This window comes from Moschus berezovskii, chromosome 20 (assembly GCF_049115385.1).
Source record: "Moschus berezovskii isolate FMDL1 chromosome 20, NW_MosBer_1.0, whole genome shotgun sequence".
NCBI classification, from domain to species: Eukaryota; Metazoa; Chordata; class Mammalia; order Artiodactyla; family Moschidae; genus Moschus; species Moschus berezovskii.
This window is the reverse complement of record NC_142479.1, coordinates 47,414,455-47,441,691: the sequence shown is the minus strand read 5'-3', so window position 1 is coordinate 47,441,691 and position 27,237 is coordinate 47,414,455. Positions and strand designations below refer to the sequence as shown.

At 54.8% G+C, this 27,237-nt stretch overlaps 1 protein-coding gene across 2 annotated transcripts in view; it reads right to left on the bottom strand.

The window, feature by feature from the left end:
• Positions 1-14,689, bottom strand: part of KCNJ12 (potassium inwardly rectifying channel subfamily J member 12) — a 39,176-nt gene extending 24,487 nt beyond the window's left edge. For both annotated transcript variants that reach the window (XM_055407518.2, XM_055407516.2), the window contains exon 1: positions 14,108-14,689. The gene's annotated coding sequence lies outside the window, so the exon portion shown is untranslated. The remainder of the gene's footprint in view (positions 1-14,107) is intronic.
• Between the last annotated feature and the right edge of the window lie 12,548 nt (positions 14,690-27,237).

The window sequence follows — 27,237 nt, the reverse complement described above, 5'->3', positions numbered from 1 at the left end:
CTCCTACACTATCTTCTAGGAGTTTCATAGCTTTGTGCCTTACATTTATGACCCAGTCTGGTGAAGGGTAACGTGGTCTGTGTCCAGATTAAGTTCTTTGCATGTGGACATCCAGTGATTCCAGCTCTATTTGTTGGAAGACTATTCTTGCTCCACTGTACTGCCTTTGCTCCACTGTCAATGATCTGTTGGCTATGTTTGTGTGTGTCTATTTCTGGGCTCTCTATTTTGCTCCATTGATCTATCTGTCTGTTCCGTTGCCAATCCCACACTGTCTTGATTACTGTAGCTTTATAGTAAGTCTTTAAGTCAGTTAGCATCAGTCCTACAACTTGGTTCTTCTCCTTCAATAGTGTGTTGGCTGTTCTGGGTCCTTCACTTCTCCATATAAACTTTAGAATTAGCTTGTCAATATCTACTAAATAACTTTCTGGGATTTTGATTGGGATACATTGAACCTATAGATCAAGCTGGGAATAACTGACATCTAACAATATTGAGTCTTCCTATCCATGTACATGGAATATCTCTCCATTTATTTAGCTTTCCTTTGATTTCATTCATTAGAGTTTTGTTGGATGTATATCTAGGTAGTTTCTTTGAGGGCTTCCCTGGTAGCTCAGGTGTTAAAGAATCCACTTGCAATGTAGGAGACCCAGGTTTTATTCCTGGGTCAGGAAGATCCCCCGGAGAAGGGATAGGCTACCTACTCCAGTATTCATGGGCTTCCCTGGTAGTTCAGAAGGTGAAAAATCTGCCTGCAATGCAGGAGACCCAGGTTTGATCCTGGGTCAGGAATATTCCCTGGAGGAGGGCATGGCAACCCACTCCAGTATTCTTGCCTGGAGAATCCCCATCAATAGAGGAGCCTGGCAGACACAACTGAGTGACTAAGCACAGCACAATTTCGTTGTGGGGGTGCTAATACAAATGGTATTGTGATTTTAATTTTAGATTTCACTTGTTTACCGCCAGTGTATATGAAAGTGATTGACTTTTGTACATTAACCTTGTATCCTGCAACCTTGCTTTAACTGCTTATTATTCAGTTCAATTCAGTTCAGTCGCTCAGTCGTGTCCGACTCTCCGCGACCCCATGAATCACAGCACGCCAGGCCTCCCTGTCCATCACCAACTCCTGGAGTTCACTCAAACTCATATTAGGTTGGTGCAAAAGTAATTGCAGTTTTGCATTGTTAACCTTCACCATCTGATATTGGAATACATTCTTAAATAAATGCGGTTATGTTATATATCATTTCAACGCACATATTTTGCTCTATTTTTTTTTTTGCTAATGGCTTATTACTTGCTCTTTGTGTTATATGTAGTTTAGACTATGGAAATGATGTTAGATAAAAAGCAAATTCAAGCAGTTTTCTTATTCGAGTTCAAAATGGTTCGTAAACCAGTGGAGACAACTTGAAACATCAACAGTGCATTTGGCCCAGGAACTGCTAGCAAAGGTACAGTGCAGGGATGGTTCAAGAAGTTTTGCAAAGGAGGTGAGAGCCTTGAAAATGAGGAACATAGTGGTCTGCCATCGCAAGTTGATAACAACCAACTGAGAGCAGTCCTCAAAGCTGATTCTCTCACATCTGCAGGAGAAGTTGCCGGGGAACTCAGTGTCAACCATTAACAGTCATTCAGCGTCTGAAGCAAATTGGAAAGATGAAAAGTTCAATAAGTGGTGTCTCATGAGCTGACCAAAACCAACATCGTTTTGAAGTGTCATCTTCTCTTATTCTATGCAACAACAGCAAACCATTTCTCTATCAGATTATTGTGACATGTGGCAAACAGTGGATCTTATATGGCGACTGGTGACGACCAGCTCAGTGGCTGGACCGATAAGAAGCTCCAAAGCACTTCCCAAGCCAAATTTTCACCAAAAGAAGGTCACGGTCACTGTTTGGTGGTCTGCTGCCCATCTGATCCACTACAGCGTTCTGAATCCTGGTGAAACCATTAAATCTGAGAAGTGTGCTCAGCAAATCGAAGAGATGCACCCAAAACTGCAGTGCCTGCAGCCGTACTGGTCAACTGAATGGGCCCAATTATTCTCCATGACAATATGAGACTGAATGTCACACAACCAGTGCTTCAAAAGTTAAACAACTTGGGTTACGAAGTTTTGCCTTATCCGCCATATTCACCTGACCTCTCGCCAGCCACCACTTCTTGAAGCTTCTCAACAGCTTTTTGCAGGGAAAACACTTCCACAGCCAGCAGGAGGCAGAAAATGCTTTCCAAGAGTTCAGTTCAGTTCAGTCGCTCAGTCGTGTTCGGCTCTTTACGACCCCATGAACTGCAGCACACCAGGCCTCCCTGTCCATCACCAACTCCTGGAGTCCACCCAAACCCATGTCCATTGAGTTGGTGATGCCATCCAACCATCTCATCCTTCTCCTCCTGCCCTCAATCTTTCCCAGCATCAGGGTCTTTTCCAATGAGTCAGCTCTTCGCATCAGGTGGCCAAAATATTGGAGTTTCAGCTTCAACATCAGTCCTTCCAATGAACACCCAGGACTGATCTCCTTTAGGATGGACTGGTTGGATCTCCTTGCAGTCCAAGGGACTCTCAAGAGTCTTCTCCACCACCACAGTTCAAAAGCACCAAGAGTTCATCTAATCACAAAACATGGGTTTTTATGCTACAGGAATAAACACGCTGATTTCCTTATTTCTCACTGGCAAAAATATATTGATTGTAATGGTTCCTATTTTGAGTAATCAAGATGTGTTTGAACCTAGTTATAATGATTTAAAATTCACATCTGAAACTGCAATTACATTTGCACCAATCTAGATAGTTCCATGGGTTTCCCTGGTGGCTCAGTGATAAAGAACCTGCTTGTCAGTGCAGGAGATGTTGGAGACAAGGTTCGATCCCTGGGTTGGGAAGATCCCCTGGAGAAGGAAATGGCAACCGACTCCAGTAATCTTGCCTGGAGAATCCCATGGACAGAGAAGCCTGGTGGGCTACAGTCCATGGGGTCGGACACAAAGAGTCGGACACGACTGAAGCGACTTAGCACAGAGCACAGAAATACTTCCTGGAGCTTTTGTGTCAATTTCTTCAGATTTTCTACAAAGATGATCATGTCATTTGTGGACAGAGATAGTTTTATGTCTTCCTCTCCAATCTGTATATCTTTTATTTCCTTTTCTTACCTCCTTAGCCAGGATCCCCAATAAGACGTTAAGAAGCAGTCGTGAGAGATGACTTCCTTGCCTTGCTCCTGATCCTAGTGGGAAGTTTCTCATCGTTCAGTGGGGTGTCAGCTCTAGATTTCTGTAGGTGCCTTTAACAAGTTGAGAATGTTTCCCTCAATTCCTCGATTTCACTGAGCATTTGTATTACAAACGGATGTTGGCCGGGCTATGTTTTCTCCCCTGGTATGTCCTGGTGCTTGGAGGAAGCATCAGCCCATGGCAGGCCCTCAATGGTCACCTCTGGAAGGAACGGGCGCAGCACATAGAAAAGGCTCTAGCGGGGAGAGGGAGACACCACAGCGCTGGCCTTGGGTGGGTGAGAGCGGAGGGCCGAGTGGACGTGGAACACAACAATCCAGTCACAGGAACAGGAGGAAGGCAGGGTAAAGGGATGCAGGCGGCGGGAGGTGGGAAGTCACGGGGAAGGCATAAAGGCATGGTGAAGGGGTGCAGGTGGCGGGAGGTGGGAGCTGCAGTGGGAGCAAGTGGAAGGCTCCTCTTCGATTTTCTCAGTAATGAGGAGGCCACACTGTCGGCTGAGAGTCCAGGAGCCTAGAGGGGAGGCCAGGCCCCAGGACCAAGATAGCAGCATCTGGATGGAGAGGGAGGAGGTGGGTCTGGGACCAGAGTAAGAGAGGGGTCCATGCAGCACCAGAGCAGCAGAGGGTCATGCCCTTTAAATCTCATCTCCTGCATGTCCAGGAGGGACAGGGTGGGCTCAGGAAGCAGGCAGCAGGGGACCAGGGCACCAGGGATGGTTCTGAAGGGCTAAGTTTCACTGGCTGCACACTCACCCTGGGAGGCACAGGTGCCACCACAGCCTTCTGTGGGGCCAGGGCAAGACACCCCTCCCCTGAGGTACCTTCTTTGCTCCCCCAGCCCCTGAGGACTTCTACTCAGGCCACGTGAATTCATTTAACTTTGGTCCAAAGTGAAGTGGACAAGGGATGGGTCGGTGGGCAGCGCTGCTCCACCGCAAGCAGCTCTGCCATGCCCCCACATCCCAGCCTCTCAGCAGCACTCACGGGAAGGTCTGCGGAAAGTCCAGCGCTCCCACCTACGCAGAAGCACAGAACTCAGCCCTGGGAGGGCTCGGGGCTCCAGGGACAAGGGGCTGATGGAGAGATGGGAGCCTCACCTCTACCTAAGGAAAGGATAAAGGAGGCCTGATCCCCACCCTGAGAGCTTCAGCAGGGCTCTGGCCTAAATCTTTCCCTTGCATGAGCCTCTCAGCACAGAGCAGTTGCTCAAACAATGATCTGTCTTCCTATCCTAGTTTTGTGGGAGTAAAGACAAGGGAGATTGGACCAGCCCCAAGTCCTGTGGCTGAGGTCTCAGGGGATGGAGGGGGAAGGTCATTCAGCCCCTCCCCTTCTTGAGCCTCAATTTTCCCACTGGTAAAATGGACAGGCCGCTGAGAACCCTTCACCATCTAGGCTTCTGTAATACTCCTGAAACCTGGCACACAGAATGACGTTTGAAAGGGCAGACTTGGCCCTGTTTCTCAGAATAGTGAGGCTCAGAGGGTGAAGCTACTTGCCTGGAGCCACAGACAGGGCAAGGGGCAGCCCTACTTAAATCCAGGCCAACCTGGCTCATGCCCAACACTGCACCTGGATCCTCAGCCCAGGTCTCAGCCTTCCCTCAAGGGAGAGTCCAGCAGGACCCGTGGCCTTCCTACAGAACCTCATGTCTTTGGAAGGTCCTGGGGCCTCCAGCCTCGGCGCTTCTCCACCTGGCCGCCTGCCTCCCTTGGTGCCTCATCTCTCAATCCCTGCCCCTCTCCCAGCCAGTACATTTGAGAATTAAATGAGACAAAGTTTGGGAGAGCACTGTGAGCAGTGCCTGGAACCAGAAGACAGAGTAAACAGTCATCTCCATTATTATCTTTGGGTGCCAAGTCTCAGTGAAACATCAGAGCACTTCCTGAGAAATAAAGGCACCCAGTGACACCATGGGTTGCTGAAGTCACCGCAAAGGCAGGCATTTTGCTGAAGCATCTAAAATATCCTGATGGTTACCAGGAGCCAAAGGAGGGGGCTGAGGACACCCAAGCTCCCGGGGCAGCAACTTGAGGCCAGCAGATCCCACATCAGCCATCTCCAAAGGGACTCTGCCTGGCAGCCTAGGGATGCAGCCAGGACAGGGGCACAGGAAGATTGAAACCCAACTTTCTCCCTCCAGTGACAGCAGGCTTGCAGGGAAACCAAGACACCTGAGGAGGCCCTGCAGGCTCCAGGTACAGATGGACTATTAGAAACAAGAGAGGCTGGGCTGCTGTGTGAGCTCTCTGAGCCTCAGTGTTGGCATCTGGAAATAGGGCAGCTGCTCTCCAATCTTGGGTCTAACCATGAGGACCCACCAGGATGAGAAAGGGTGCCACATGTGGCAGGGGCACTGGGAAAGACCTCAACGTGGAGAAGGACAAAGGTTAAGGAAATAACCGCTCAGCAGGAGGTAGCAGCAGCCAGCAGCCAGGAAGGGAACCACAGAAAGGTATTTCAACAGGAAGAAAAGCTCCACTGGCTCTAAAACAAGAAAGGTGCCTGTGGAGGCGCTGCCAAGGACAGAGTCTCGTCCTTTCTCCGAGGTGCAGGGCAGCGACCCACCTGGAGGGCACATCGCTAGCAGCTCTAAAAGTTGCCAAGGCACAGGCCCTCTGACCCAGCAGGGCCACATACAGATTTCTTGCTTGCATGGTCCTGGCACAGGGACCTCAGGACCCAGGTGATCATAGCAGTGTTATATGCGGGCGACTATAAAACCATTCTGCTCATGGACGTACTGATCAAAGGTGCCATCTACCACACCTCTCCTGTGCATTTCCTCTGAGAGTTCCCAGCAGTCTGATGAGGTGGGGACCATCAATACCTCCACTTGCAGATGAGCAAATAGAGACACAGAACAGTCAAGCAATCTGCCCAAGGACACACAGCTGGTAAGTAGCACAAACCAAGCATACTGAATATGCTTCTCTCTCCAAGATAAGTCACTAAACACTACATATTTTTCTTAAAGAAGAAAAAAAATCAGGATGCAGGGCAGCATACCCAGGTTGACCACGTGTAATGGGTTGAACGATGGCTCTCCCAAACCACGTGTTCACCCAGTACCTGTGAATGTGAGTTCATTTAGGTAAAGAGTCTTTTCAGATATAATTAAGCAAGGGATCTGGAGATGAGACCATCCTGGATCACACACACTAAGTCACTTCAGTGATGTCTGACTTTGTGTGACCCCATGGACTGTAGCCTGCCAAGCTCCTCTGTCCATAGGATTCTCCAGGCAAGAATACTGGGTAGCCATGCCCTCCTCCAGATCTTCCCAACCCAGGGATCAAACCCATGTCTCTTATGTCTCCTGCATTGATAGGCGGGTTCTTTACCACTGAGTCATCAGGGGAAAATGGCCCTAAATCCAATGACAAGTGTCCTCTAGAGAGGAGAGAAGACTCAGGGAGCAGAAGGCCATGTGAAGACACACGGCAGGGACACGTCTACCAGCCAAGGAACCCCAGGAGGCCTCGAGGAGGAAGCGACTCTGCCAACATCTTGAATTCAGACTCTGGCCCTGGAACTGAGAGACAATAGCCTGCTCTGTTTTAAGCCCCCCAGTCTGTTTTGACTTGTTATGGAAGCAAGTAGCACAGACTGCACTTGCTGCCCACCATCCCACTTTCATTTTCCCCTTGGGACCTAGCTGTCTGCAGGACGGCAGCCCCACGGAGGGCAGTGCAGACATGTCAGCTCTGCAGATTTGTCCAACCACTTGCCCTCATGTTTCCAGTTCCCAGATGAGCAGACTGAGACCAAAGGCTCAGCTCACAGCTCCCAGGGGTGCTGCTCCCCCGCCACCCCCTCCACCAGTGTCTGATCTGAGGCCAACCAGGAGGGCAGCTGGGTCAGGACAGGACTCAGAGCTTGGTCACCTCGCTCTATAGCCTCAGGGTCAGGGCATTTGCTGCAGGATTGGGACAAAGCCCACAAGTGCCCTGAGGCTATAGCTGGCAGGGCCAGCATAGGAAAGAAAGAGGGTGGCTGGGGTCTCCTCTGCTATGAAGCCCCCAGGGAAGGGAAGGGGCCTTTCTGTGGCTGCCCCCAAGGACTTTTGAAGGCATTCCCTCCAATGGTCCTGAAGGCTCCTGGAGCCGGGATGGGGGTTGGGGGGAACTTGGCCACCCTGGCCAGGCAGGTGCTGCTGACAGCTTGAGGCACAGCGGGCCAAGGTGATGGGCACAGTTAGCCTCCGGCCTGCATGGCAGAGGGGCTGGGGGCAGGGAACGAGGAGGCTGCCCTGGCTGCCCTGGCTACCCTGACCGCAGAGCTGGAGCGGAAGGGGGATAAGAAAACAGATTCCCAGACGGAGGCGTGATGCTCACATCCACTTCACAAGGAGGACTGCTGAGGCTCGGGGTGAGCACCCAGGCGGCCCTCTCAACTCAGCCTCTCAGACCCACAGGGGCCCTCAGTGGGGCCAGGCGGGGCCCGGCCTTCTGATTCCTCCAAACCAAGCGACAGGAGTGATGGTGGCCCCCAGCAGGAAGCTCAGTGGCGGATTGAGAGTGACCGTCCCAAGCAGAGGCCTGATTCCCCCCCACCCACTGCCCCCAGGGCCTCAGAGGAGCAACCTGGCCAGGGCTTTCCCTTCGAGGTCAGGCAACACACCGGCCTAAGCCTCGCATTTGTCCATGCTGGGCCACACGGTCCCTGAGACCCAGAAGGCATGGACAGCCCAGGTCTGACTGCAGCAGGGTGACCTCCCCGTGGGTGCTAAGCCAGAGCTCCACCCCAGGCCCCTGGAACCAGGATTTCTAAGGATGGAGCCAGATCTGGAATCTCCAACTACTGCCCGAGGGGGCTGAGGAAGAAGGTCCCCCAGCAAAGAGGTGTGTACTCAACACACCTCCCAGGGCCAAGATACACCAGTTCTGCAATTCCAGGTTCTCTGTCCCAAAGAGACCACAACCAAAACTCAGAGCCCACTGCCTGGGAACTTGGGTGGCTGTGAATTCCTAGATTCTACAGCTAAGATGTCAAGGTCCCAAGGCTCTGACTTAGCCCTCATGCCAACACCATGGAAGGAGATGGGATGAAGCCCCAGGGGATGGGGCCTGGGGAACCAGCATGGACAGCGGGGATGGAAGATGAGAAACATGGAAATGGGGATGGGGAAAAAGACACAGGGCCCTGCCGACATGTACTGGTGAAGCACTCGGACAACCCAGGAAGTTCTCTAATGACAGTCACAAGAGCATGTAGCTTCGTGGTAGGGGTGAGGGGAAGACAAAGTTTGAGAAAAAGAAATTCATTTATATCCATAAAATTGTCTGATGCTTTACCATGAGCATGTAACACTCTTGTCATAAAAAGCTGTGATAATTAGCGGAAGAATATGACAGTCTATGCTTCCTTAAGTGTCTGTTCACTTGTTTCATTATCCCCCCAACCGAGACATCAGTTCCCAGGCCCCAGCCCCAGGCACAGGGCATAGCAATGATGCTTGTTGGAGACTTCATTGTCAGAAGAATGAATAATGCTGAATTCTGAGCTCCTTGAGGCCTGTGTCACTAAAACTCACCCATCGGAGACCTCCAGGGCTCTTTGAGAACAGAAAGAGAGCCCAGCAAAGACAGTGAGAGCCAGGGGCCCACCCTGAGGGTGTCATGTGAGAGGGGCTCCAGGGTCCTGCCCACACCCTGACTCCACAAGGTCATGGCCCAGGCCCCTGGGAATCCCTACCTCTGAGCTCCCACCTGCCCCCAGATCCCAGCTCCCATAGGAGTCGCCAGCATCCATCCACCTCTGCCCTCCCAGTGACAGTGACCCAGAGAGGCACCTCTAGCCCTGGAAAGAGGCCAGATGAAGCCAGCTCCCCTTGGCACCCCTGGCCCAGCTTGGCCTGGAACCAAGAGCCCAGAGGCACAGGGTCGGGGTAGGGGGTGGCGTGACTGCTACCACCCAGAATGCCAGCTGCTGGCAGAGATTTATTTTTGCTTTAAGTGCTGGGGAATTGCAGGCTGGAGCAGCCAACTCAGGGGGCTTGGGTTGCAGCTGGAAGCAGAGGAGGTGGGCGGGGAGCCGGGGCACACAGCCCCTCCCTGACCTCGGCCATCGGCTGTTCACACACACAGAGCTCAGTACCTCGCTATCTTATCTCCAGATTCCCCCCACCCACCCACCCAGCCCAGCTCTCCGAGGAATGCCTCCAAGATGCTGTGAGGAGGCTTTAGGGGCAGAGGGTCTCAACTGCTCCCCCAACTCTGCTCCTTGAGAGGTCTGCCACCTCCAGCTGGGGCTGACCCTCTCAGGCCACAGGCTGACCCTCCACTCCCACAGTGGGCATGTCCCACCATCCTCTCCCCCAGGATGCCCCCACAGTTGGGGACCATGGCCACAGTGAGCTGGTGGGACCAGGCTGTGTCCCAGAGGTGAGCTCAGGAGATGAGCACTCAAGGTACTAACACTCCAAGGGAGACCCCAGGAAACAAGACAAACACGACAGACCGCTTTGCCCAGGGGAGCCCGAGAGAGGCAAGACCTGAAGGTGATGAGGGCGGAGTCAAGTGGACATCTGCAGGGGAGTGTTGGGGCAGGAGCTGGCCTGCATGCTGGAGGTGCAGAGGGGAGGGAGCAGGACGACCTGAGGGGAGGAGGAAGCAAAAGCATAAGGAGGGCCAGTCTGCAGGGCCCTGTGGACCCGGATGAGGAGGGTCCAGAGCCCAGACCCAAGGGGCCACGCCAAGAGAGCCATGTGAGGTGCCATGTGACTGAAGGCTAATTAGGGGCCCAGGGCCCCCACAGCCTCATGCAGCCTTTGCAGCTGCCACTTCAACAGCTGGGTAGGAAGACTGAGCAGCAGGACACAGGTGGGGTGAGTGGAGGCAGTGGAGTGTGGAGGGGACTCGCCTGCCCTCGCTGGGCCTACGTTTCCCCACCTGTCCAAGGGGAGGAAGGTATCAGGGGAGGGGCAGGTGTGCCTGGTGTCACTCACAGCAAAAGCAGCCCATGCCCTCCACCACAGAGCCCCTCCACTCCACACCCCATTTCTTTTAGGACCCCCCCCCCAGAGGAACACACAGAGGCTCACATTTCACTGTCCCATCCTGGGCATCTCAGAAGCCTCCCTGCCTGGAGCTTTGATCCCACTTCACAGATGACAGACTGAGGCCCAAGAGAAGTGACTCGCCACAGTCAGACCACCGGCTGCACGCCCCAGTTGTCTGCCCCAAAGTCTCTCCTGAAACAAAGAGATCCTTGAGGGCAAGCGCTGGGTCTCCATTTACTCAATACCCATTTATTAATCACCTTCTGTATGCCAGACGCTGCACTGGGGCCACAGCTCAGCAGAGAGCACCAGAGTCTCCACCCCAGGAGCACGCTTCTGCTGAGGCTCTGCGGCAGAGAAAGCAGCCCAGACACAGACCCGCTGAACATTTACAGAGCTCCTACTGCATGCCAGGCCTTAACCAGGCCCTGAGGACACAGCAACCTGGGAGCTGGGATGGCGGGCAGGCACCAGGGCCTGTAGGGGACCAGCCGTGGGTGCAGGAGCCGCCACAGTCAGCCTGGTGCAGAGATGCATCTGGGCAGGGTATCTGGGAGATGCAAGAAGGTGGGCTCCGGGTCGGAGCCATGTTCCAGTCTCTCCGGGAGCCTCCCTGGGACTCAAAAGCTACTGCCACCCTCTGCACTGGCTGACCATTAGGAAATTAAATCAGCTGGCAGAGTGCTGGGCCCTCAGCCAGTCCCAGTGAGGGCTCCAATTCTGCTCTCGGCCCCAGATCCTCTGGAAAACCCGCCTGCCTGAGCCTGATCTCACCCCCACCCCCAACCCCATCCCCACCCCCACAGCTTCTCTGAAGCCTCTGAGCCTCCTGCCCTGCCCGCAGCCCAGTTTCAGGCTGGCTCTCTTTCATCTCTGGCCTTCCCCTGGCTGTCTCCCTACCACAGAGCCAAATTCCTCTGGAGCAGCCATCCTGTGGACCAAGCCCACACCCACCTCACCTTCCGAGTGGCCAGCCCAGCCTCAACCCCCTTGCTGTCCATGAGCTGCCTCCCCCAGCCCCTCCTCCAGGTCAGCGGTGGCAAGGCTCCAGCTGCAGCCCCAGGGGAGGGGCAGATGTGCCCAGTGTCACTCACAGCAAAAGCCCCAGCAGGGGCCCAGCAACAGGCAGGCACCAGGTGAAGCCGGTCAAAAGGACGGCCAGCCGAGCTGGGAGCAGCAGGCTAAGAGTGGGATTCAGGTGGGCCCTGAGGGGGCTCCAGCAGCCTCCAGCCTGGAGCCAGACAAGGGCCACAGAGGTTTCTGGGAGTGACAGTGCATTTGCTTCCACCCCAAACACTGTGCCAAGGCTCTGGGTGCCATGCTTGGTACTGCCAGCCATGGCCCAGGGCACCTGAGGCCTCGCCAGGCCAGAGGAATCTGCCCACAGCCAAGCCGGTCCCAGTGCTTCACAACCACAGGGCACTGCTGTCACCGCGACTGCTATTCCTGTTATCACTGCCTGAGGACCACCAGTGTTACCTTGTCCTGTTTGGGCAGACTTGAGAGGGGGGACAGCATGGCCCTGGGACAGGAAACCTGACAGGGCAGCCCTCTGGCCTAGGGAGAGCAAGGTGGAGTTTTATGCTCAAACTCCTGACAAGCTGTGTGGCTCTGGGCAAGATCTTACCCCTCCCTGGGCACCTTTTCCTCCGTGTACAGCAAAGTTCAGTGAACATCCTTCCACCAGGCACATATCTCAGGAGGTCCCCTCCTGAGCAACCTGAAGCCCAAGGGGGGTCTGACAATGGCAGTCGGGCATGGGAAGAGGTCCAGGGAGAGACCAACAAAGTCAGGCTCTGCCCCTTTCACCAAGGGAAGGTCCATCCCATTTAGGTCTAGGGAGGGGGCTCTGCTCTACCCTCACCTGAACAGGGGGCACAAGGTAAGGGCCAGGACTGGGAATTCAGATGTGCCAGGTGTGTCCCAATCACAGTGGTAAAGAATCCGCCTGCCGGTACAGGAGACCCAGGTTTGATTCCTGGGTTGGGAAGATCCCTTGGAGAAGGAAATAGTAACCCATGCCAGTATTCTTGCCTGGAGAATCCCATGGACAGAGGAGCCTGGTGGGCTCCAGCCCATGGGGTTGCAAAGAGTTGGATATGACTGAGCACACAAACATATACACACACAGGTGTTTGTAAACAACCAGCATTTATAGAATGCCCAGTGCATGCGCTTAGCGGTACATCAGTAGAGAAGAGGGACCTCCCCTGCTGTCCCGCACACTGGAGCCCTCTTCTTGTCCTCAAGGATGCTCAAGCAAGCCCCTCCCCCTTGCACCCTGCTCTCCCTTGGGGTCTTGGCCCCACATGATGGATGCCCCCTTTCTGGAGCTGCCAAAACCCAGGCCCCTACCTGGAAGGGAGGGGTTGCCCAAAAGCTGAGGGGCAGATTTTGCTGGGGAGTTTCTTTGGGATGGGAATCTAGCACGAGGTGCTCTTCTCACAAGGGAGGAGGGAGCATGCCACAGCACAGGAAGGCCAGAAACCCCCACCGCTCCATGGGTTGTCCCCTCCCTGGCCCTCCCTGGCCACATGGTGGCGGTCGGGACGGAGACCTGTGATGAGGCACTGCAAAGGAGCAAACTAGCACAAGGCAAGGCTGGGGTCTACGTCAGGCAGCATCCGGGGCCTGGCTGTCCTTTGCACCTGGGGAGCAGGTGAGGGGTAGGCCAGAGGCTACCACCTTCTGGGTTCACACCTTCGAGGAGGTGGCTGCTGATTTCAGTGGCGTGTGGGCGCCTCTGTGCTCCCAGGAAACGGGGCCTGAAAACCCTGGGCTGTGGGACGGGACATGGATATGGGGGGGGCAGGAGGTCCCCAGCACTTTATTCCAGGGTCCATCCTGGGCAACGGGGAGCAGAGAAGAAGCGGGCAGTGGTCCCAGGCAGGGCAGTGCTCCGGGAGGATGAGCAGCCCAGGAAAAGGGAAGCAGGGTGGCCAGGTCCTAGCAGATCCAGGCCGTGGAGAGGCAGAACTAAAGACCACCTCCAAAGAGACACTTTGCTGTGCTCTCCCGTTCTGAACACAGGAGTTTAAATATTCACATGACATGTGCACACTCGTCAGAACAGGCCTCGAATCCCATCTGAAGCCCCACAGGAGATCTGCACCCAGCTGCTGTCGCCGGGGCCCCTCCCCGCGCCCCAGGACGTCCAGAGCAGACCGCAGCACGGTGAGGGGACCCCGGCCCCGAATTCTCCAGGCTTCTCAGCCAAGGCCCCCCGCTCCGCGATCAAGGCCGATTTCTAAAAGCAAAGAAAAAAAATAAGGTGCGCCTGGACTCGCTGGCTAGCTCACTCGCCAACAGAGAACACCGTTTCCAGAATGTTTTTGCTCCATTAGAGCACAGAAGATCGGAAAGAGCCGACTCCAAGGACCCGCAGCCCTTGGGCCTGGGGGCATTTTCCCGGCGGCCAGTAGTTCGCGCTCCCTTCTGCACCCCGACCCCGGTCGGGGGGTCTCCGGAGAAGGTCATGGGTAAGACTGACGCTGCCCACGAAAGTGCCTTCCCACGCTCCCTCCCGAATCTTTTCGTGCAAGTCGTCCAGAAGGGGACCGTGGGCGCCTCAAAGTTTCCCGGAGCGCCCCCAGGACGAAGGTTAGCAAGAAGCGAAGTTCCTTGGTGGCGGTGGCTGGAGACATGGCAGGGGAGAAAAGCTTGCAGTCAGCATTTCCTCCGATAGCTCACCAGGGAGGGGGAGAAAGGGGGAAAAGAAGAAAAAAACAGAAAACGAGAGGACGAACCAAGCCCGCCGTCCCACCTGCCCTGCTGCGGCACCCTCTCTTGCTCGGTCGGCTCGGGAGGGGACCGGCGGGGAGCTGGAGCCGAGCCCCCGGGCGCTTACCTCGGTCAGTGCCCTGGGCACTGCGCGCTCCGCGTCCTCCGAGCTCCGGGCGGCTGTTCCTGGCCCCGGCAGCCGCCGCGCTGCCTGCATCGCTGCCGCCGCCTCAGGGCAGCCCCCGGGGGCGCTCCATGTTGAGGGGCGCGTCGGTCTGGGCCGCCGATCGCCCCGGTCCAGCCGCGGGTCGGGGGCGCGCGCCTGGACGGCGCCCCCGGTCGCGGGGCGCACGCTCCGGTCGGCGCGGTTGGCTTCCGTCCCTCAGTCCGGCGGCTCGTGCGGCCGATCCAACCCCTCCCCCGCCTGCTGCTATCTGATCCCAGGCTGGGCCCGGCGCGCTCCCCCACGCCCAGGCGCCCCGCGCCTCCACGCCCGCTCCGGCCGCTCGCCCTCAGCTACGGTTCCCCGGGAGGCGGTGGCAGAGGCAAGGCCCGGAGAAGGCGGGGAGAGTGGAATGGAGGGCGAGGAGGCGGCAGGAGACTGAGGCTCGGCGCGCTCCCAGCTCCGCGCCCGGCTGTCACCAGAACCCAGCTCGGCAACAACTCTAACTCTCCGAGAGCACTCCCGCTCTGCGCCGCTCCGCCGCCGCCCCCGCCCACCAGCCCCAGGCCTGACCGGGCGTCCCTGGCCCCGGCCCCCCTCCACACACAGACACACCACCAGCCACTTGCGCACTGAAGCGCGCGCGCGAGCGTGCACACGCGCGCGCACACACACATACACACACACACAGGCGGAGGCATGTCCTCCCAGGGACCCACACAGGTGCATGGCGAAGGCACACACAGCCCAGTACACGAGCTCGGGCGCTGGATCCACACATGCAGAATGCATGCTGTGACATACATGACGGCTGCAGGTGCGCAGGTGCCATAAACACTCATACTTCCGCGTGCAGGCTGGTGGCTGCAGGAGGGCACCTGTGCACGGATCTCAACCTGCACATTCCCATGGACTCCTTTCCCGTTGCACACCAGGCGTGCACACTCAGACACACATATTTCCCCCTCTTTAATAGAATTTCCTCCTCATCTTGTGCTCTGCTTGACTCTTCCTGTCTCCTGCTTTCTCTCTGTGCTCCTCCCCCTGCCCTCTTTCTCGGAGGACCTGACCCCCCATGTGACCCTCTTCTCTTGACACCCCTGCCTCTGCCTCTTCCCAGCCTGTTCCCACAGGCCTGCCCTTCAAGCCTCCTGGGGCCTATTGTCTGGGCCTCAGATCTCTCAGCCATTGGCAGGGCCCAGGCCTTTCATCCCGGCACACAGACCTGCCCTGCTGGACCTTGGCCTAAAAGGGAGACCCCATTTTATCACCAGCCTGAACCCTTGCTCAGCTCAGGGGCCACAGATTTGGGCCAAGGAGGCAGGTCTGTGTCCAGAGCAGCAGCCTCAAAGAGCTCTTTGGCCCCCTCAGCCTCCAGCTTCCCCTTTAATGTGAAATATAATTATGTGTCTGCACAGCAGGGAGACTGGCTGCAGGATTCTAACCAAGGAGGATGGCTTTCTGGCCACCGCCCAGATTGCTGGCGGTTCAGACAGAGCGGTCTACAGGCCCCACCAGCCCCAGGCTCCCAGCCCCAGGCAGCTGGCGGTTTGGCGTGGCCAAGGCCACCAAGGAAACTCACCCTAGGCTGTCCAGAGTTGGAGCCACACCAGGTCCTCTGCCCAGCGGTGGCGGCGGATCCCCTTACCCCCTGTGCCTCACTCTCCTCGCCCGGGTCATGCAGCTACAGTGAGGACTGAGGACCAAGCACTCCCAACGCCCTCGGCAGGCTCACGGCGGAACGCTGGCCGAGCGCTGGCTCACAACCACACTCCACTGTTACCACGACACTAGCCCTGTTTCACGAGTTCAAAAGTATATCTGCCCCCACATTGAGCGCCCTTGCCTTGACAGCTTGCAGTGGAGAAAAGGGGCATCCCAGGAGATCCCAGCCACAGCCCCTCCCCCCGCCCACTGGTACTTGGTGTCCTGGTTTTTTCCTCCTCGGAGACCAGCTCCCTGGGGACCAACGGCTCTCAGGAAACTTTTCCTCCCTCTCCCTCACGGTGACAGAGGAGGGAAGTGGCTCAGTTCCCCACCCTCCCCTGCCCAGTTTCCCAGAAGACAGAGGACAGAGTACCACCCTAGGAGGAAGGGGCCCAAGACACCCAGGGTCCCCGGAGGAGCCAAGACACCTCTCAGCTGGGAGACAGTTCCAGTAAACGGTCTCAGATGGGGAATAGACAGGAATACCTTGGATCAACTCTGTGTTGAACTCAAGCAGGTCCTGGGACGAGGGCACCCTAAGCCCCAAGTACAGAGCCCCCACCCAGAGGGCCAGTCTCAGAGCTAGTCAGCCGGACCCCGGGGCCCCAGCCTCCCCCAGAATCTTTATCAGACCCATTTCCCAGAGAGGCAGGCATCTTCCCAAGGTCATCCAGCAGAGGTATAAGCCTGACTCCTCAGGCTCTGCAACTCCCTCCTGACCTGCCTGCCAGGTGGGAACTCAATTCCTAACCCTAATCGCACCCACCAGCAGCCACTATGGGCCCTTGGCTGGGCAACAAAGGTCACCAACTTCCCTGGGGAGGCACTCCCATGTCCAGATGCAGGCACTGTCTACCTGTGGGCAGAGGGCTCATGGTCCTTCCAGGGCACTGCCCACAGCAGTGGGGGGGGCATCACACTTCCTTCTGATGTGGAGGGGGCCAAGCAGGGCCAGTCAGGGGAACTTGGACTCGCCCTGGGAGGGAGGTCCCCCTTCCTTCTCTGTAAAACAACCCCCTCCCACAGCTCTGTGAGAAGCCAGTGAGATGAGCAGGAGCTTTGACTACAGCCAGCCCTTCCCAGCGCACCTTACTCTGAAATACTCTCTTCTACTCCAGGGTGGGGCCCAGGCCCTCCCAGCCTTGAGTGGGGCATACAGTTGCTGTCCAAGAAACATCTGCTGAGCCAGGCATTCTCAGAGCCACAGAAAGGCCAGAAGGGCAAAAAGCCCCTTGGCCCAATTGAGCCGCTCCTTTATTTGAGACCTGGAGAAGGTAATGGCAACCCACTCCACTACTCTTGCCTGGAGAATCCCATGGATGGAGGAGCCTGGTGGGCTACAGTCCATGGGGTCGCAAAGAGTCGGACATGACTGAGCGACTTCACTGTATTTTAGAAGTGTGAGGCCCAGAGACTAGGGGCTGCTCCTGAGGCCACAGAGCCATGAGGAGCAGGGGTTGGTGAAGAGGGGACTCTGCAGCCTGGGGTTCACTGGGCTGAGTGGCCAGCAGGCTCAGAGCTGCCAGCTCCTGTAACACTGGCATCTTAATATGACAATACCAGTGTCAATTAACCAGTGACTGGGATGTGAAAACCAGGCAGTGCCTCACTGGTACCTCGCCCTGCAGGCTGCCGCCCTGAGGCTCCCAAGGTTCCTCTCAGTGTCACAGCCCCAGGAACTGCCTCTTCCCAGGAACCTGCCCAGGTCTCTCCTTCCTCAGCGGGAAACCCTCAAAACATACAACAGGCTCACGGCCTCTCAGGGCAGGACAGAGAACCAAAGTCCCAATGCTCCCCACTCTCAGCCTCCCTGTTTCCGACACACTGCCTGGCCATCCAGATCCCAGACACCACCAGCTTGGTTCTGCTGCTGAGCCCTCCTCCCAGGTTGTTCTTCCTTCAGGGGCACCTCAGGGCACCTCTTGGAGAGGCCTGCCCACAGCCTCCCTTCCCCTGTTTTGCTTTCTTCCCAGCAGGCCACTTTCTGCAGCATCTTGTTTACTGTCGGTCTCCTCCAAGGTATGTCAGCTGTATGAGGGCAGGGATAGCATGCTCATAGCCCACAGCCCCAGAACAGTAGGAAGGGATTGCCTGGGGAGGACGTGACAGGTGCGCAGGCTGAGGCTAAGGTCCTCTGTCAGGGGTGCTGTGGAGACATGACTGCAGGGAGAGGTCCAGAAAGAGACAGCTGGGAGCTCCTGGCCATGCATTCCTCTATCCCCGGGCACCTGCAGGCCCTGGGCTGACCCTCAGCATCTATCTGATGAGAACAGAACTCCAGGAACGGAGGACAGTCCTGGAAACAGGACACTGAGTCCTGCCCAGCCGGTCAGGAAGCAGGCATTGATCTCAGCCTGGAGCGGGCTGCCTGACGTCTCCCTCCCGCAGGCTCTGCACTCAGCCTCCTCCCCATGCTGCCCCGCGGCTGCAGCTGTCTGGAGATCAGGGGGCAGCACCAGGGTGAAGGCCACTCCATCCAGTGTCTCCTGTCTGCTAGGCAGGTGCCGTCCTGGCTGGGCCACTTGGGAGGCCTTGGTGGTCCACATCCTCCCACTGTTTGGGCCCCTCTCCTGAGAATCTTACCCAGGCCATCCCTGTGCCCTCTGCCACCTGCTTGCTGGAGGGATGGCTGGAACCACAGTGAGCCCAGAACACAAGTGACCCACGTCTCGCTGTGAGCTTTACTGTGATTGGTTGGGGTTGGACATGTGATCGAAGCCAACCAATGAGAACCAGCCCCAAGACTTTAAATTAGCTGGGTGATGCACTCTGTCCCCAGGGGCTGCTAGGGACATGTTTGCTCCAATGTAGGCTCAGCCCACCTGAGAGGACCCCTCCCAGAGGAACGCAGAGGTGAGAGTGCAAAAACCTGACTCCAGATGTGGCCGTGGGAGCCACTTTAGAGCAATCCCTGGGCTCTGCTCCTAGTGTCAAGGGGTTGCTGAGGACTTAAGCAGTCCAGCAAGGCCTCCACACCACCCCCCAGACTTCCTGAACCTCTCTCTCCTCCTCCTTGGCAGAACCATGGGGGTCCAAGACCTTCTCCCTTCGTCCGGAGGAGCTATGACCTGCGGGTCCAGGCCGACAGGAATAAAGGGCAACAGAGGAAGGGAGGGAAGTCGCTTCAGCTCTCACAGTAAAAAATTGCTTTCCCCTAGGAGGCCTCCCCGCTGGGATAATCCACCCAATGGCCACTGCCTGCACCCATTGCAGTATCCACAGGGGCCATCATCCACCTATGGAGTCTCTACCCCAGGACCAGCCCCTCACCCCTCCCTTCTCAAAAGGGGGCAGGGCTGGAGCTCTCTGCCTCCATCTCCTCTCTTCTGAACTGGGCCTGACTCCGAAATAGAGGTAGATCTGTAAGGCCAGACAACGGAGAGTGAATTGGCCAAGACACCATCTCCACTTCCTCACCAGCCCCCAGAGGATCAGGAAGCAAAACAGGGCCTATTACATGATCCTATTTATGTTAAGAACAGCTACAGATAGATTTCCATCAGTTCAGTTCAGTCGCTCAGTCGTATCTGACTCTTTGTGACCCCATGATTCACAGCACGCCAGGCCTCCCTGTCCATCACCAACTCCCGGAGTTCATTCAAACTCAAGTCCATCGAGTTGGTGATGCCATCCAGCCATCTCATTCTCTGTCATCCCCTTCTCCTCCTGCCCCCAATCCCTCCCAGCATCAGAGTCTTTTCCAATGAGTCAACTCTTTGCATGAGGTGGCCAAAGTACTGGAGTTTCAGCTTCATCATCAGTCCTTCCAATGAACACCCAGGATTGATCTCCTTTAGAATGGACTGGTTGGCTCTCCTTGCTGTCCAAGGGGCTCTCAAGAGTCTTCTCCAGCACCACAGTTCAAAAGCATCAATTCTTCGGCGATCAGCTTTCTTCACAGTCCAACTCTCACATCCATACATGACCACTGGAAAAACCATAGCCTTGACTAGACGGACCTTGGTTGGCAAAGGAATGTCTCTGCTTTTTAATATGCTCTCTAGGTTGGTCATAACTTTCCTTCCAAGGAGAAAGTGTCTTTTAATTTCATGGCTGCAATCACCATCTGCAGTGATTTTGGAGCCCCAAAAAATAAAGTCTGACACTGTTTCCACTGTTTCTCCATCTATTTCCCATGAAGTGATGGGACCAGATGCCATGATCTTCGTTTTCTGAATGTTGAGCTTTTAAACCAACTTTTTCACTCTCCTCTTTTACTTTCATCAAGAGGCTTTTTAGTTCCTCTTCACTTTCTGCCATAGGGGTGATGTCGTCTGCATATCTGGGGTTATTGATATTTCTCCCGGCAATCTTGATTCCAGCTTGTGCTTCCTCCAGCCCAGCGTTTCTCATGATGTACTCTGCTGCTGCTGCTAAGTCACTTCAGTCATGTCCAACTCTGTGTGACCCCATAGATGGAAGCCCACCGGGCTCCCCGTCCCTGGGATTCTCCAGGCAAGAACACTGGAGTGGGTTGCCATTTCCTTCTCCAATGTGTGAAAGTGAAAAGTGAAAGTGAAGTCACTCAGTCGTGTCTGACCCTTAGCGACCCCACAGCCTACAGCCTACCAGGCTCCTCCATCCATGGGATTTTCTAGGCAAGAGTACTGGAGTGACTTGATGTACTCTGCATATAAGTTAAATAAGCAAGGTGACAATATACAGCCTTGACGTACTCCTTTTCCTATTTGGAACCAGTCTGTCATTCCATGTACAGTTTTAACTGTTGCTTCCTGACCTGCATATAGGTTTTTCAAGAGGCAGGTCAGGTGGTCTGGTATTCCCATCACTTTCAGAATTTTCCACAGTTTATTGTGATCCACACAGTCAAAGGCTTTGGCATAGTCAATGAAGCAGAAATATATGTTTTTCTGGAACTCTCTTGCTTTTTCAATAATCCAGCAGATGTTGGCAATTTGATCTCTGGTTCCTCTGTCTTTTCTAAAACCAGCTTGAACATCTAGAAGTTCACGGTTCATGTATTGCTGAAGCCTGGCTTGGAGAATTTTGAGCACGAGTTTACTAGTGTGTGAGATGAGTGCAATTGTGCAGTATTTTGAGCATTCTTTGGCATTGCCTTTCTTTGGGATTGGCATGAAAACTGACCTTTTCCAGTCCTGTGGCCACTGCTGAGTTTTCCAAATTTGCTGGCATATTGAGTGTAGCGCTTTGACAGCATCAACTGGAATGGGTGAATTTAACTCAGATGACCATTATATCTACTACTGTGGGCAGGAATCCCTTAGAAGAAATGGAGTAGCCATCATGATCAACCAAAGAGTCTGAAATGCAGTACTTGGATGCAATCAAAAATGACAGAATGATCTCTGTTCGTTTCCAAGGCAAACCATTCAATATCACAGTAATCCAAGCCTATGACCCAAGCAGTAACGCTGAATAAGCTGAAGTTGAACAGTTCTATGAAGACCTACAAGACCTTTTAGAACTAACACCCAAAAAAGATGTCCTTTTCATTATAGGGGACTGGAATGCAAAAGTAGGAAGTCAAGAAACACCTGGGGTAACAGGCAAATTTGGCCTTGGAATACGGAATGAAGCAGGGCAAAGGCTAACAGAGTTTTGCCAAGAGAACGCCCTGGTCATAGCAAACACCCTCTTCCAACAACACAAGAGAAGACTCTACACATGGACATCACCAGATGGTCAACAGCAAAATCAGATTGATTATATTCTTTGCTGCCAAAGATGGAGAAGCTCTATACAGTTAGCAAAAACAAGACCGGGAGTTGACTGTGGCTCAGATCTTGAACTCCTTATTGCCAAATTCAGACTTAAATTGAAAAGTAGGGAAAACCACTAGACCATTCAGATTTGCATCACAAAGCAAAAATTCTGGAGGTCTGGAGCCTTTTTTCCTCACTCACTTCTGTGTGGAGGCAAATGTCCACCCTGCTTCCTGAGTTCTCTGGGCTCAGGCTAGCCAGGAGGGTACCTGCCCCTGTGCCACCCCCTACCAGATCCCTCAGCAGGAGCTCAGCCTCCACCCTGAGGAACCAGAGTGGTTTGCACAGTGCAACAGATGGGTTTCAGGGCTGGTCGTTTTTGTTTGTTTTTAAATTTTGTGCAGAAAGCATTTATCACTTCAGCATTTTTTAAGTCAAGTTATCTTGTAAATGTAATAAAGTGACAGGGTGAACAAGGCTCCCTGGTGTCCCAAGGTCCCGTCTCAGGGATCAACCTGGGTGGAAGCGCCTATATAAGGAGCACCCACAGCCTGGGCTCTTAACAGGGGCAGGGCTGGGGTGGAGGGAGGGAGGAGACTTGGCTCCTGCCTTCCCCTCCCATACCTCTGCTTCCTCTGCTGTGGAGCAGGTGCGGTGAGACCCAGGTATAGTGCCCAGCACCTGGGCAGCCCTCAGATGCTTCACTGGAAGAGCAGACTGAGGATGCAGGTCTCCCAGCACAGTAGGGGCTCCCTCGACCTCGCTGGTGCCCCGCCTTCCCAGGCTGGGTCCCACGCCTGCCCCAGGCACCTGCAGCCTGCCAGTTGCCCACATCACATCACTGTCCTTCTCCAAGCCTGATTCTCCCTCAGACTGGGGGCTCCTCAAGAGCAGAGGGGATGTCCCCCCTCCCCTTCCCCAAACACATCCCCCTTCCAGCTTGGGTATCTCCCTCTCCACTGCATCGGGACCACCTCCAGCCTGGGTCACCTCCCTGCCTACAGCCAGGCCCTGACATTTCAACCACAGTCTGGCCACCACCGGCCAAGTTAAGAAGACACATCCCTTGATGCTGGGGATTCATCCCACACCCGGGGAGGTGAGGCGCACACAGTTTTGGGGAGTGAGGCCCATGCTCTGGTCTGGAAGGACAAGGGTCTGGAAGTGCCGCAGGACGGCAAACTGACTCCCCGGAGGAGGATCAGGAGGTTAGGGGCAGGAGGGAGATGCACTGTTCTCTGTGGGTCAGTTGTGCCTTCACACCACCTTCAAGGGCTCCATGAGCACACACACACACCAATTCATTAAAAGTAGCCCAGGGACTTCCCTGGTGGTCCAGTGGTTGGCAGTCTGCCTTAGAGTGCTGGGGACATGGGTTCGATCCCTGGTCCAGGAAGATTCCACATGCCACAGGGCAACTAAGCCTGGGTCAAAATTACTGAAGCCCGCATGTGGAGCCCATACTCCACAACAAAAAGAAGCCACTGCAATCAGAAACTGCATGCCCACATTTAGAGAGTAGCCCCTGCTTCCTGCAAAGAGAGAAAGCCCTCCCATAGCAAGGAAGATCCAGCACAGCCAAAACTAAGTAAAATAAAAGCTGGAGGGGAGAAGGGGCTCCCTGCTGCCCAGGAGGCTGGTCCAGAGAGCCATCCGGAGCCCCCTTCCTCCCCCACCACCGCTCCTTCCTGTGACCGCTCCTTCCAGCTCCAGATTCCCCGTGGAGCTGCCCAACCCCATCCTGTCTGTGGTGATTAATAAACACTCTGTGATGACCTAAATCTCACAGAAGCTCCTTGGGGACAGCTTCGCCCTGTGCCAGCGGCCAGGAGGAGCTGCTGGTCTGAGGGATGGGAGCGTGTGGTTCCCCAGTGGTCTGCAGGCACACTTGTGCCTGCCCTGTTCTCCTGGCCCAGTGCTACCCCTACTGGCATCTTGGCCACAGGCTCAGAGCTGGAGGGAACCCTGCCCCGAGACTGGCCCATCCACAGCTGGGGACAGTTAGTACCGCCTCCATTTAAAATCCATTAGCCTAGAGATGAGGACGACAAACATAGAATCAACTATACATCCTTAGAGCCCAGCCCAGCCCCAGGGAACATCCCTCTGTGAACACAGAGGGTTCAGTAATGACCATGGGTTCTGGGGTTAGATAGGCTTGGATCAAAATCCCGATACCATCACTTACAAGCTGAGTAACCTTGGTGAGTTTCTTAACTTCTCTGTGCCTTAGTTTATTCCTCTGCACAATGGGGACTATACTAGTGCCTACCCTGCAGGCGCTGTGGTAAGGATGTGCTGTGTGTACTTAGTTGCTTCAGTCGTGTCTGACTCTTGCGATCCTATGGACTGTAACCCACCAGGTTCCTCTGTCCATGGAGTTTCTCCAGGCAAGGATACTGGAGTGGGTTGCCATGCCCTCCTCCCAGCCCCAGGATCAAACCCAGATCTCCCTCCTTGCAGGCAGATTCTTTACTGTCTATGCCACCAGGGAAGTGGTAAGGATAAGACACAGAAAAATCACTCGCCCAGTGTCTGGCACAGGGCAAGGCCTCCATAAAGACCAGTGACTGTCACTTGTCACCACCCATCATTGAGTGTGGCATTATTGCTGCTGTTCTTCCTGGCAGAGAGGGCGGGAGCAGGCGAAATGTCAGGGATGGACTTGGGCCCACGTGTTTGAATGGGGAGAGTATCACTATTTTTACCAAGCACAGCTGAAATTGAGCATTTCCTTCAGCTGTGAATTGCAGCAGCAAACCCTGGTATCTGCATCAGCAGTAGATGAAGTAGTAGTACTTCGTCACCAAGAAGAGTCACAGAAGCACTCATATCCCACTCTCGGGGCTGGGGTTATGTCGTTTATGTTCATCTCTGGCCCCACAGTGTGGTTGAGATGAAACGTGCCACTCAGCTTTATAATCTATGTGCACACACACCTCACATCTTGCCACATCACAGTGAGCTTTTTAACCTCTGCAATAACTGGCCCCATGAGGATCCTGGATATTAGGTGATGCATTTAAAACTAAGATTCTGAGGAGGTGTCTAAGGCATAGGAAAGGGCCAGAAAGCCCCAGAGAGGCGGCCCAACTCTGGTCCTGGCCCTATGGCCACACACCTCAGAGCCCCAAGCTCACCCTTCCTCGAGCACAGCTATCTGCATAAGCTCCAAGGTTCCCTCAAGGGGTCAGACCAGAAGGGGATTCTGTGCCCTGGGGTAGGGACCGGGCAGGTGCTGTCCTTGGGGGTGCCCTAAGAGACCTCATGCCTTCACTGCTGGCCTTGCCATTGCCAAGTCCACCAGGGAGCCGTCTTCTCCAGGTGCAGCTCTTGGTTCCTCCCCAGATTCCAGGCCGAGGCTCCTGACACCCCTGGAAAACCAGAGTCTCCAGCACCCAAAACCAGCACTCAGAAGACGGGGCAGCGAAAGAGATGAGAGGGCCCAGGTCGGGGAGGCTGGGAGGGCACAGGCATTGTCCACAAGGGGCTCTGTAATGGGGCAGGTGGGCCGCCTGGAGAAAGCGGCCCATCCTCCAATTCTGAAAGCAGGCAGCTCAGCTGAATATGGGGGCCCAGAACCCGGGCTTCTTGGGGAGGCCCCAAGACCTCAGGATATTTTCAGCTCATCCCTGGGTTCAACACACTTAATTCCCAGGCAACCTCTCCACCCCCATTCTCCCTGTGAGAGCATCTTGGCCACTTTGAGTTGAGGGAAACCAAGGTACAGAGACCTCGAGTCTGATATCACACGGCCACAAAGTACTGACTTGACCTGAGGTTCACAACAGCTGCTGCCCCTTTCCTGAAAAAGTCTCAGGGCTGTTTCCCCCTAGTCCTCAGGTGCCTAAAGGCCCAGCATTACAAAATGAACAGGAGCAAGGAGGGCCTTTGGGCAGAGAGAACAGAAAAGACAAATGGTTGGTGGTGGGACCAGGTGGTAGGAGTGGAATCAAAGTCTCTTGGAGGCCAAAAGTCAGCCTCCTTCTGGTCCATTCTTCCTGCAGAAGAAAGAGCAACTTTTCTTACCACCAGAGCCGCTCAAAGCCGGACAGAGCTGCCACTGGGGTAGTCAGAGCCACGTTACAAGAGGTGTTGCAAGTAGCCAGGACTCTTCTGTCCTTGAGCAGCAGGCGGGGGCTGCTTCTGTCTGGGTGGGGCTCTGGTCAGCGTGTCGTGTGTGTGTGTGTATTCATCAGGACAGGGGGCATGTCGAGTTGAGAGGGCAGTGCCCAGAGCTGGGGCACAACTGTCCAGGGATCCCTCCTGAGCCTTCCATCAAACCAGGTCTTAGGCACAAAATGTGTGCAGTGAGGGAAGCATGATGAGGAATCCAGGGTTTTATGTCAGCACATAGCTCACACCAGGTGAGGAGGCACTGCCCATCATCATTTGAGGAGGACAGAGGGAGGTTGAGAAAGGATTTTTGTCATTTGTTGTGAGCCCTTAGTAAGTCATTTCACATCTCAGACTCCGCTTTTTTCATCTCTGAAATGGGGGCATAAATGCCTCCCTCACCAAGTTGAAATGGGAATTTAATGAGATCGAGTGTGTGAAATGCAGGTGGGGCACAGAGGCATCCCTCAGTGCATCATAGCTGCTGCTTCTCACCATCGTCATCACTGTCCTTCTGCTAGCCATCTGTTCACCCACCCAGCCTCTCATCGGTTGACCCATCCATCCATCTGCCTGTCTATCCAGCCACCTATTGATCCATTCGTCTATCCATTGACCCTCCATCTGTCCCTCAGTTTCCTTTCTTAATCATTTACAGCATCAGTTTTTTTATTCACCTCTCACCTCCATCTAGCGGGGAGGTTGAAGTCAGATGGAGGTGAGAGGTGAATGAAAAAACTGATGCTGTAAGTGAGGAAGAAAGGAAACCGAGGGATAGGTAGGTGAATGAGGACTCAGAGGGGTGGAGGCTCAGGAGGGCCTCCTCTGGAACCTGGAGAAATCTTGACCTTTGTCTCCAAGGGGGGCGGAGCTGTTACAGCTTCTGTCCATAACACTGAGCCTCTCTAACACACTCAGTCCTCCATGGAGACCTGAGTGTTCCCATTTCACAGATGGGGAAGTGGAGGCCCATGGGGTGGCTCCTGGGAGCCCGCAGAAATGATTCTCCATAAGGTTCCCATTTCCCAGCCACTGTTCCATTCCCAGACATATTTGTGAAGGCAAAAATCATGATTTAAAAAATTAGTCTGAGGGGCTCCCCTGGTGGTTCAGTGGTTAAGGCGCCACATTCCCAATGCTGGGGGCCCAGGTTCCATCCCTGGTCAGGGAACTAGATCCACATGCTGCAACTAAAAGTTCATCTGCTGCGACTAAGGATCCCGAGTGCCACAACTCCTGGTGCAGTCAAATAAATTTCTTTTAATTAATTTGAAATTTAATTCTAAAATGGAATTCAAAATGTTCAGCTTTTCCTCACTCACCCTGACTACCTGCCAAGGGCCAGGCTCTGCTGAGGGCCGAGCGCCTGGGGATGACTGATCTCTAGCCGACCACTGTGGAAACCTTCTCGAGGGCCTATGGGTTGGACACCCTGATCCTTTCCAGCACAGGCACTTCAGAATTCTGAAATTTCAGTCCAGCCTCCATCCCAGCTGAAGAGATGAGGTAACTGAGGGCCGAGGACATACCAGGGACTCCTGCCAGCAGGTGAGACACATGGGGTGATTTACTGAGGAGAAAAGTTGA